Source organism: Rhinopithecus roxellana, chromosome 16 (genome assembly GCF_007565055.1).
Source record: "Rhinopithecus roxellana isolate Shanxi Qingling chromosome 16, ASM756505v1, whole genome shotgun sequence".
Classification (NCBI taxonomy): domain Eukaryota; kingdom Metazoa; phylum Chordata; class Mammalia; order Primates; family Cercopithecidae; genus Rhinopithecus; species Rhinopithecus roxellana.
This window is the reverse complement of record NC_044564.1, coordinates 23,334,152-23,346,935: the sequence shown is the minus strand read 5'-3', so window position 1 is coordinate 23,346,935 and position 12,784 is coordinate 23,334,152.

Genomic DNA, 12,784 nt, shown 5'->3' with positions numbered 1-12,784 from the left:
ATCAAGGATGGATGGTGGAGGAGAAAGGCCAGGGTCCTGAGGGTAATGTAGAGCCATGGAATTAACCAGCCTTTTTATGTGAAATAGTAAATTTCATTATTAAGGCCACTTTAAGTTTTCTTTCACTTAGAGCCAAAGGCATCATAGCTTTAAAAAACAAAACAGTCAGGCGCGGTGGCTCACACCCTTAATCCCAGCACTTTGGGAAGCTGAGGTGGGAGGATCGCAAGGTCAGGAGTTCGAGACCAGCCTGGCCAACATAGTGAAAACCCATCTCTACTAAAATACAGAAATTAGCCGGGCATGGTGGTGGGCACCTGTAGTCCCAGCTACTCAGGAGGTTGAGGCAGAAGAATCACATGAATCCAGGAGATGGAGCTTGCAGTGAGCTGAGATCGCACACTGCACTCCAGCCTGGGTGACAGAGTGAGACTCCATCTCAAAACAAAACAAAAAACACCACTAGATCAAATCCTAGCTTCACCAGAGATATGGACTTTGTCCAAATTCATCTCATTGAGCCTCAGTTTTCTCTTCTGTAAAATGGAAAAACTAATGTTACCATCTCATAGAGTAGGATTTCAGCTAGCTGAGAGGACACATAATGAGCAATGACCCCAGTGTCCAGCTTACGGTAAGCGCTAACTACATAGCAGTTCATGGTTAGCATCTGGCAGGAATGGGAGGAAGGAAAAGAGCTGGGAGCACAGATATTAGAGGTTCAGGGGAAAGAGTTCATAAAATTGAAAAAGGAAAAGGTTTGAATGGAAGCTGGAGTATACATTAGGATGTAGGGACTAGAACACATTCTGCAGAAAAGGCCATGGTGGTTAGAATCTGGGTATGAGTTAAAACACAAGTTAGGAAACAGATTAGGATTAGTCTTAGGTTTATGGCTTATGAAGAAACAGCCCTATCCACTTGGTAGAATGGCCTGTTACTATGATTGTTTCCATCTGAATAAAGAGTATTTCTAGATCCCTGAAGGGTGTTCTAATCTGAGAAAGGAGTGACAGGGCCAGCTGAGGCACCACAGGAATGCTTGCTGCCTCTGTGCCTCCTTCCAGGGACAGGCATCACAGTGGCACGACCACAACTTGCTCTGATGGGAGCTGCCACACTCAGTGGCCAGTGTTGGATGTGGCAGTGGAGAGAAATGTTTAACTGGAGATTACGAAGGTCCATTAAGGAACACCAGGACAGCGCCCCACTCCGTCCACACAGCCTGCTGGGTCCCCACAATGGCAGCCTACAGCTTTCTGTTCTGCCTTTGATTCTGACCAGGAATTGCTATATAATTTCACACAGATCCCAAATCAATCACTTGATTGTATGTCAACCCTAGGCAAGCATAAATCCCCTCTGCAAAGATGAATAAAAAGAAAATCATAGGACCTTTGAAAAAATTTCTGAAATCAACAGTCCACCAAAATTGAAACAAGAATTGAAAAGAATAAACTCCAAAATATTACATGCAACACAAAACCTTTTTTAGTTTAAAAAATACATGCAGAAGCATAAAACTGCATAGAAAGGAAAGCAAGAGAACGATAAACATGGGTTTCAAATGCTCACCTCAGATGGTGAGAAACAAAAGGGGTGGGAAAGGGGGAACCACATAATTAGATGTATGTTACGGTCAGTTTCAGTTTTTGTTTGGGATGGTGTTTTCAAAAATTCTAGGCCGGGCGCGGTGGCTCAAGCCTGTAATCCCAGCACTTTGGGAGGCCGAGATGGGTGGATCACAAGGTCAGGAGATCGAGAGCATCCTGGCTAACACGGTGAAACCTCGTCTCTACTAAAAAATACAAAAAACTAGCCGGGCGAGGTGGCGGGTGCCTGTAGTCCCAGCTACTGGGGAGGCTGAGGCAGGAGAATGGCGTGAACCCAGGAGGCGGAGCTTGCAGTGAGCTGAGATCCGGCCACTGCACTCCAGCCTGGGCGACAGAACGAGACTCCGTCTCAAAAAAAAAAAAAAATTCTTATAATGGGCTAGGTGTGGTGGCTCATGCCTGTAATCCCAACACTTGGGGAGGCCGAGGTGGGTGGATGACTTGAAGTCAGGAATTCAAGACCAGCCTGGCCAATATGGCAAAACCCCATCTCTACTACACATACAAAAATTAACTGGGTGTGGTGGCATGCACCTGTAATCCCAGCTACTTGGGGGGCCGAGGCAGGAGAATCACTTGAACCAGGAGACAGAGGTTGCAGTGAGCCGAGATCACACCACTGCACTCCAGCCTGGGTGACAGAGCGTGACTCCGTATCAAAAAAAAAAAAAAAAAAAAAAAAAAAAACTTATAATGCATACATTATAATAAAGTATGAACTAATGATGAGAATGTGTCAAACCAAAGACTATGACGATTGAAATCTGTGCTTTTGAGGTCCAAAGAGGTGTGGTGGAGGGAATCCAAGTAGAAATGACAAGGAATTGTGGTATTTGGAGGGATCAAAGGAAAGGAAATGGCCTGGTCTCTATTCTACCTCTTTCTTTCTTCCTTCCTTCCCTCCTTCTTTCCTTTCCTTTCTTCCTTCCTTCCTCCTTTCCTTTCCTTCCTTTCCTTCTCTCTCTCTCTCCCTTCCTTTCTTTCTTTCTTCCTTTCCTTTCTTCCTTCCTTCCTTCCTCCTTTCCTTTCCTTCCTTTCCTTCTCTCTCTCCCTTCCTTTCTTTCTTTCTTCCTTTCCTTTCTTCCTTCCTTCCTTCCTCCTTTCCTTTCCTTCCTTTCCTTCTCTCTCTCTCTCTCTATCCCTTCCTTTCTTTCTTTCTTCCTTTCCTTTCTTCCTTCCTTCCTCCTTTCCTTTCCTTCCTTTCCTTCTCTCTCTCTCTCTCTCTCCCTTCCTTTCTTTCTTCCTTCCCCTTCCTTCCTTCCTTTCTTTCTTCCTTTCCTTTCTCTTTCTTTTTCTTTCTTTCCCTCCCTCCCTCCCTCCCTCCCTTCCTTCCTTCCTTCCTTGAGATAGGGTCTCACTCTGTCACCGAAGCTGGAGTGCAGTGGCATGATCTCAGCTCACTGCAACCTTCACTTCCTGGGCTCAAGTGATCCTCCCACCTCAGCCTCTACAGTAGCTGGGACTACAGGTGCATGCCACAACACCCAGCTAATTTTTGTATTTTTTTTTTTTTTTAATAGAGACAGGGTTTCACCATGTCCAAGCTGGTCTTGAACTCCTGGGATAAAGCAATCCGCCCTCCTCAGCCTCCCAAAGTGCTGGAATCACAGGCGTGAGCCTGGCCTGGATTTTTTATGTATATAACATTCTTCAAATCCACAACGATCAATATCCATCTATTCAGCCTACTTACTACATATTTCTTTTTTTTTTTTTTTTTTTTTTTTTTTTTGAGACGGAGTCTCGCTCTGCCGCCCAGGCTGGAGTGCAGTGGCCGGATCTCAGCTCACTGCAAGCTCCGCCTCCCGGGTTCACGCCATTCTTCTGCCTCAGCCTCCGGAGTAGCTGGGACTACAGGCACCCGCCACCTCTCCCGGCTAGTTTTTTGTATTTTTTTAGTAGAGACGGGGTTTCACCGTATTAGCCAGGATGGTCTCGATCTCCTGACCTCGTGATCCGCCCGCCTCGGCCTCCCAAAGTGCTGGGATTACAGGCTTGAGCCACCGCGCCCGGCCTACTACATATTTCTACTAGACAGGTGCCTTATAGATCAATACAGACAATGCCTGACCTCAGTAATTAAACCACTTTAAAGAAGAGACAGAGGTACAGAGAAAGGCAGAATAAAATAAATACCACAATGAAGATTTAAACAAAAACAACTGACCTTATAATAGGCCATGAAGAAAAATCTCAAAAATTCCAAGAAGCACAAATAAACCACATTTCCTCACACAAACACAATTTTAAAATTTTAAAATAGGCTAAACCAACAAAAACCTAACACTTAGACATTTAAAAATACTCCCTTGAGCTAGGCTCAGCTACTTGGGAAGCTGAGGGTGGGAGGACGGCTTGAGCCCAGAAATTTGAAGCTGTAGGGTGGTGCTATGATCACACACCTGTGAATAGCCACTGCACTCCAGCCCAGGCAACACAGCGAGAGCCTGTCTCTTAAAGAAATAAAAATTTAAAAAACAAAACAAACAAACAAAAAAAACCTTAACCCTTGGGGCAAAGAAAAAATTTCAGTTATACACAATCCTTTATAAATAAATGAGAATTCAATCAAAGATGAATTCAGAGGCAATTTTTAGCCTCAAACACATACTGGCCTCATGATTAAGAATATAGGCTTGATCCGGCCGGGCGCAGTGGCTCAAGCCTACAACCCCAGCACTTTGGGAGGCCAAGGCGGGCAGATCACGAGGTCAGATCAAGCCCATCCTTGCTAACACGATGAAACCCCATTTCTACTAAAAATATAAAAAATTAGCCAGGCATGGTGGCGGGCACCTGTAGTCCCAGTTACTCAGGAGGCTGAGGCAGGAGAATGGCATGAACCCAGGAGGCGGAGCTTGCAGTGAGCCAAGATCGCACCACTGCACTCCAGCCTGGGAGACACAGTGAGACTCCGTCTCAAAAAATAAATAAATAAATAAAATAATTTTTAAAAAATGAATATAGGCTTGATCCTGGCTCCATCACTTATGAGCTGTACAACCTTGGGCAAGTTAGCAAACCTCTCTGTATCTCTTTCCCTCCTTTATAAAATGAGAATGCTAATAGTGTAAGGATTAACTTAAATGGTACAATAAAGCACAACAGTTGCTGCCACCTGATAAACTGTCAATATCATTACTAACAAATGTTCCAGTGGGAGCTGCTCTAAGAAACAATTGTCTACTTTGGCTGGTCCAAGTAAAAGGAGAGAGCCAAGAATGGAAGGAAGAGAGGATATCTTAAGGATAGATAGATTTCCGGGGTATCCAAGGAAGGAACTGTACAGTCTGCCATATAACTAGGCCTCATGAAACTGGAATTGAGAACTTGAAAGTGAACAGGAGCTGAGGCAGCTGTTTTCACTCTCACCCTGTGACCATGTGCTTCTCTCTGCACGTCTGCTCAACTCTGTCTCTGTCTCTCTCGCTCCCTTTTCCAAATGGATTTGTCACTATTCCTTTTTTTTTTTTTTTTTTTTTGAGACGGAGTCTCACTCTGTTGCCCAGGCTGGAGTGCAGTGGCCGGATCTTGGCTCACTGCAAGCTCCGCCTCCCGGGTTAACGCCATTCTCCTGCCTCAGCCTCCCCAGTAGCTGGGACTACAGGCGCCCGCCACCTCGCCCGGCTAGTTTTTTGTATTTTTTAGTAGAGACGGGGTTTCACTGTGTTAGCCAGGATGGTCTCGATCTCCTGACCTCGTGAACAGCCCGTCTCGGCCTCCCAAAGTGCTGGGATTACAGGCTTGAGCCACTGCGCCCGGCCAATTTGTCACTATTCCTTTCTACTCCCTCATAACTCTGGTATGCATGTGTTCATCAGGAAATCTCTACACCCCACATCCCCCATCATCTCTACAATAGTGATTTCTTAAGCAGAGTGTGCTGCAGAATTACCCAGAGTTTCTATATCAAACCTATAGAAAAGTTGCAAGACAAATGTAACTTTTACCTAGACTTACCAGTTGTTCACATTTTGCAACTCAGAAGTATAGTCTCCCATGCATCCCAGAAGGAAGGAGAAACAGACACAAGTTATCATCGTCATCCGGACCTCACTCATCTCTCTCGGCCTGGCCTCACTGCAAACGAAGAGGCCACCACCTCAACCAGGCAGCTCGGGAGGGAGGGAGGGCGGGCATGTGTGCAGACCATGATGGCTTCAGCAGGACAGGCTGCAGACAGACTAGCCAGGCAAACGAGTCCAAAAGTAACTAGTCAGCTAACTAAATTAACTAGCTAATAACTGAGCGGTCAATTCAAGAAGCTAGAAAAAGAAGAACATCATAAAGCTAACAAATACAGGAGCATGAAACTGATAGAAACCAATAAATCAGAAAACAGAAAAACAATTGAACTGTTATAAGAGTTGTTTAAAACAACAACAAAATAAACTGCTGGCAAAGTTAGCTAAGAGAAAGACTATACAACCCCCCTAATGGATTGAGGAAGTGGCTAAAAACAGGCACATGGGAATTTGTGGGGTTTGTGTCTCGCTCTGTCACCAGGCTGGAGTGCAATGGCACAATCTCGGCTCACTGCAACCTCCGCCTCCCGGGTTCATGCAATTCTCCTGCCTCAGCCTCCCAAGTAGCTGGGATTACAGGCGTGCACCACCACACCCAGCTAACTTTTGTATTTTTAGTAGAGACGGGGTTTCACTATGTTGGCCAGGATGGTCTCGATCTCTTGACCTCGTGATCCGCCTGACTTGGACTCCCAAAGTGCTGAGATTACAGGTGTGAGCCACCGCACCCAGCCGGGAATTCATGTTTTAATTACAAAAGAATACTAAGTGAAACTCTATGTAATTAAACTAGAAAATGTCAGTAAGATTGAATATTGTCTTGGAAAATATAAATCGAAATCAACTCAAAAATAATGGAGCATCTGAATAAAATAACAATAGAAAGAATTGGGCCAGGTGCAGTGACTCACATCTGTAATTCCAGTATTTTCAGAGGCCAAGGTGGGAAGATTGCTTAAGCCCACAAGTTCTAGACCAGCCTGGGCAACATAGTAAGACCTCATCTCTACAAAAAATTTTAAAAAATCAGCCAGGCATGGTGGCATATAGTCCCAGCTACTCAGGATGCTGAGGTGGGAAAATCACCTCAGCCCAGATAGCTGAGGCTGCAGTGAGCCATGATTGCATCACTGCACTCCAGTCTGCGTGACAGAGTAAGCCCCTGTCTCAAAAAGAAAAAGAAAGAATGGAAAAAAGTGGTCAAGTAGATGCCCGTACCAAAAGACCCCCTACTCCACTTGATTTATAAAATTAGCAAGAACTTAATTCAAAACAACAAATTCAATACCTAACAAACCTCACACAAGTTATACAGATAAAAAAAATTCCACCAAATAAAACATCAAACTAGCAACAACAAAAAAAGCAGGATGCTTACTATCACTGTCTTCTTTCCTCCAATTCATAGCAAATGCCAACAAAGGATCCCAGTCCCCTTTCTGAGATCTTCTAAGATCCTACAAGACAGCATGTTTTGAGTGATTTCTGCCAAAGGTTCAGATGAGGGGAGTGGGGGCAAATGTTCTGCTCTTAATCACCCTTGAATTGACTGACAGCTCAATAAGGGCAGAAACCATGTCTGTCTATCTTGTTCATGATTATATCCTCAGCATCAAGCACAAGTGTCTGGCACACAGTATGAACTACACAAATCTAGTAATATTGTGAAAGACTAATATACATTAAGACTAGTAGAGCCAGGTGTGGTAGCTCATGCCCGTAATCCCAGCACTTTGGGAGGCCAAGGCAGGAGGATCACTTGAGCCCAGGAATTTGAGACCAGCCTGGGCAACACAGTGAGACCTCATCTCTACTAAAAATAAAAAATTAGCCAGATGTGGTGGTGCATTCCTGTAGTTCCATCTCCTCAGGAGGCTGACTGAGGTGGGAGGATTGCTTGAGCCCAGGAGGTCAAAGCTGCAGCGAGCCATGATTGTGCCACTGCACTCCAGTCTGGGCAACAGAGCGAGACCCTCAAAAAAAAAAAAAAAAAAAAGACAGACTAGTAGGATTTATTCCAGACCTACCACAGTGATTAAACTAGAAAATCTCTTAGTGCAATTAACATATGGTAAACCAAAGGATATAAAAGCCATTTGATCACCCTGGCAGATAATGGAAAGGTATTTTATAAAACTAAATATTCACTTGTGATTCTTCTTAAAAAGGACTTTTAGCCGGGCGCGGTGGCTCAAGCCTGTAATCCCAGCACTTTGGGAGGCCGAGACGGGCGGATCACGAGGTCAGGAGATCGAGACCATCCTGGCTAACACGGTGAAACCTCGTCTCTACTAAAAAATACAAAAAACTAGCCGGGCGAGGTGGCAGGCGCCTGTAGTCCCAGCTACTCGGGAGGCTGAGGCAGGAGAATGGCGTAAACCTGGGAGGCGGAGCTTGCAGTGAGCTGAGATCCGGCCACTGCACTGCAGCCCGGGAGACAGAGCAAGACTCCGTCTCAAAAAAAAAAAAAAAAAAAAAGGACTTTTAGTAAACCAGGAATACAAACATGATAAAGAATATTTGAAATGAATAGCCAATATCAAACTACATCCAGGAGAAACACCAGAGCCAGGACTGGGAAATAAATCTTATCTGTTGTACCAAATCAAATCGGCTATAGTCACTTATGGGAATGTCACTGGGGAGCTTCTGAAATAGGGTCATAGCTTAGCAGGAAAAGGTACTAAGAAGGATTAACTATGTTTGCCATGGGCATAAGATGAATGTTAGCATGTCCGATTCACAGTCCTTCACTTTATAAAAGTCAGAACCAAGACAAGAATGCTCATTATCACCTTTACTATTCAAAGTTATTATAGACAATGCATAAAACAAAAATAACTAATAAAACCATAAATATCAGAAAGAAAGAAAAGAATTATCACTGGCCTAACTACAAAATCCTGAGAAGCAACTGAAGAACAATGAGAACTAATAAGAGTACTGTATGCTCATCATCACTCGCCATCAGAGAAATGCAAATCAAAACCACAGTGAGATACCATCTCACACCAGTCAGAATGGCAATCATTTAAAAAATCAGGAAACAACAGGTGCTGGAGAGGATGTGGAGAAATAGGAACACTTTTACACTGTTGGTGGGATTGTAAACTAGTTCAACCATTGTGGAAAACACTGTGGCAATTCCTCAAGGATCTAGAACTAGAAATACCATTTTGACCCAGCCATCCCACTACTGGGGATATACCCAAAGGATTATAAGTCATGCTGCTACAAAGACACATGCACACGTATGTTTACTGTGGCACTATTCACAAGAGCAAAGACTTGGAATCAACCCAAATGTCCATCAGTGACAGACTGGATTAAGAAAATGTGGCACATATACACCATGGAATACTATGCAGCCATAAAAAAGGATGAGTTCGTGTCCTTTGTAGGGACATGGATGCAGCTGGAAACCATCATTCTCAGCAAACTATCGCAAGAACAGAAAACCAAATACTGCATGTTCTCACTCACAGGTGGGAATTGAACAATGAGATCACTTGGACACAGGAAGGGGAACATCACACACCAGGTCCTATTGTGGGGAGCAGGTAGGGGGAGGGATAGCATTAGAAGATATACCTAACGTAAATGACGAGTTAATGGGTGCAGCACACCAACATGGCACATGTATACATATGTAATAAACCTGCACGTTGTGCACATGTAGCCTAGAACTTAAATAAAAAAAAAAAAAGAAGAAGAAGAAGAAAAAAAAGAGTACTGTAAGATGCTTATTAGTTGAAAAATATATTCAAATATCAATAGCTTTATTAGGCAGCATTATCAGTTAGAGAACACACTGGCGGACTTCCACTTCCAGCATTATGGCAGAATAGTTCTGAAGATTATCTGCAGCAATCAACTATACATTACACAGGTCACATGAGGTGTTGCAGCTCTCACAAAGAAAGGAGTCTTCAAGAACATACCTTCCCCTCAAAAATAACACAAAACAAAAACAATAAAATGTAAGGCCGGGCATAGTGGCTCACGCCTGTAATTCCAGCACCTTGGGAGGCCAAGGCAGGCAGAACATTTGAGGTCAGGAGTTCAAGACCAGCCTGGCCAACATGGTGAAACTGGGAAACCCTGTCTCTACTAAAAACGCAAAAATTAGCTGGGGGTGGTGGCACATGTCTACAATCTCAGCTATTGGGGAGGGTGACGCAGGAGAACTGCGTGAACCTGGGAGACAGAAGTTGCAGTGAGCTGAAACCATGCCACTGCACTCCAGCCTGGGTGACAGAGTGAGACACTGTCTCAAAGGGAAAAAAAAAAAAAAAAAAGGTCAAACTCATAGAAGCAGAGCAGAATGGCCATTACCAGAAGCTATGGAGAGACAGAAAGGGGGAGGTATTCATCAAAGGGTACAAAGTTTTGGTTATGCAAGAGGAGTAGGTCCTAGACATCTACTGTACAACATCATGCCTAGAGCCTATAGTTAATAATATTGTATTATTATAAATTTGTTTTGTTTTGTTTTGTTTGAGACGGAGTCTCGCTCTGTTGCCCGGGCTGGGGTGCAGTGGCCGGATCTCAGCTCACTGCAAGCTCCGCCTCCCAGGTTTACCCCATTCTCCTGCCTCAGCCTCTCGAGTAGCTGGGACTACAGGCGCCCGCCACCTCGCCCAGCTAGTTTTTTGTATTTTTAGTAGAGACGGGGTTTCACCTTGTAAGCCAGGATGGTCTTGATCTCCTGACCTCGTGATCCACCCGTCTCGGCCTCCCAAAGTGCTGGGATTACAGGCTTGAGCCACAGTGCCCGGCTTATTTTTTTAATTATATTGAAAAACGTATACCTAAAAATTTGCTAACAGGGCAGATTTTTTTTCCATTATGCTCTTCTAAGATACTAACAAACCAAAAGATGGTAGATCTTATATTAAGTGTTCTTATCACTAAATAAATTGGGCAGGAGAAAACTTTTGGAGATGATGGATATGTTTATGGCATTGATTATAGTGCTGGTTTCTATGCTTACCTCCAAGTTCAAGCTGTATACACTAAATATGTATTGTAAGTCCTCAATATTGTCAATAGGTTCTTGGAAATTGCAACTTTCAATGAAATGATGTATACCAAAACCAATTTTACCGTAGATTAGGAAAGCATGCAAACTCCACATAGACAGTGGTCCTGGCCTGAATCAACTTTTTTTTTTTGCCCTGGCCTGTAATCCCAGTACTTTGGGAGGCTGAAGTGGAAGGATCACTTGAGCCCAGGAGTTCAAGACTAACCTAGGCAAGATGGGGAGACCCCATCTCTACAAAAATAAAAAATAAAATTAAAAAAATTCATTTAATTAAAATTAATTATCTGGGCTAATTAGCGGGCCAAGGTGGTACACAACTGTAGTCCAACCTACTCAGGAGGCTGAGGTGGGAGGACTGTTTGAGCCCAGGAGTCTGAGGCTGTAGTGAGCTATGATCACACCACCACATTCCAGTCGAGGTGACAGAAACCCTGTCTCTGTAAAAATAAAAAGTTAAAAAAATCATAAAAATAAAATATTTTTTTCTATCAATGTTATAAAGAAACAACAGAGAGTGAAACATTATTTGAGAACCTGCTGTACAGCTTTTTGTATGTCAATAGAGTGATTTTTTAAAAAGGGAAATAATCAGAGGCCAAAAACTAGGCAAAGGACAGAAGGCACTTCTGGCGTAACGGCCTTTGCCAAGCCACATGAACTTGAGAGTTCATTTTCACAGGTTCATGAAGTACAGAGAAAAGGAGATAAAACTCAGTGACCACCCAAGATGGAGAGTCTAACAGAAAACTTTTCCTGCATGAGACTGGCATGCATAAAGTTATGCCCCTTTGGTCTTTTTTTTTTTCTCTGAGATGGCGTCTCATTCTGTCACCCAGGCTGGAAGGCAGTGGCGTGATCTCGACTCACTGCAACCTCCACCTCCTGGGTTCAAGCAATTCTCATGCTTCAGCCACCTGAGTAGCTGGGATTACAGGCACCCACCACCATACCTGGCTAATTTTTGTATTTACTTTAGTAGAGACTTTCACCATGTTGGCCAGGCTGGTCTCAAACTCCTGACCTCAAGTGACCCACCTGTCTTGGCCTCCCAAAGTGCTGGGATTACACCCATGAGTCACCGCACCCCACCTTGCTCCTTTAGTCTTAAAATGAACTAGAAATCAATGTGCCCCCCAACTCTTTCCTCAGGGGACTACAAAGAAAATTGCCTATCTCAAAATTTGGTACCAAGTGGAAAAGGGGGACATATTTCCCCTAAAAATTCATAACTACAAGTTGGCTTATTTGTGATTTGCAGATGGAATTCACTCTACCTGAGTAGTCTGAAATACTATCAAGATAATGAGGTAGGAGGTGGGACTGGACTCCAGAGGCAGGGCTCAGCACTGGACCAAACTGAGGACTAGCTAAAACAAGGATGGGGCAGAAGTGGTTTTCCATATGACACAGCCACCAGTGTGTCACGTCCAGAAGTTACCACCCCTTTCCACGGCAATGACCCAATGACCTGGAATTTACCACCCTTTACATACAGAAATTATTGCATAATCCCCCCTTAATTTGCATATAATTTAAAGTGGGTATAAATCTGAATGCAGCACTGCCATTGAGCTGCCGCTCTGAGCATACTGCCTGTGGGATAGCCCTCCTCCACAAGGACCAATACCTCTGCAGGTTTATTAGGATCTTAGAAGAGCATAATGGGAAAAGAAAGATATACTCTGTTACCAAATTTTTTAAGTATACACTGCTGCTTCAATAAAAGTTGCTGTTTAACACCACCAGCTCGTCCTTGGATTTTCTTTCCTGGGCAAAGCTAAGTACCTTCCCAGACTAAGCCCCAGTTTGGGGGCTCACCTGCCCTCCATCATCTGGTGATCAATGAAAGGAAAAAGACAATGAGCAAGAGGCAGTAAGTCAGTGGAGACGGTGGCAGTCAGCAGACAGGTGAGATGGTGAGACAGCAGAGATGGTGGCAATCAGTGGTCAGTGGAGAGGTGATGACTGGTGAGAGACAGCAACTGGCAAGACACTGAGAGACTGGCAAGACCAAGCAGAGACAGCGAGAGACCGCAAAGCAGTCTGTGATCAAGGCTGCAAGCGCTATAACACCGAGGCTATAACAATAAAGAGCTGTAACA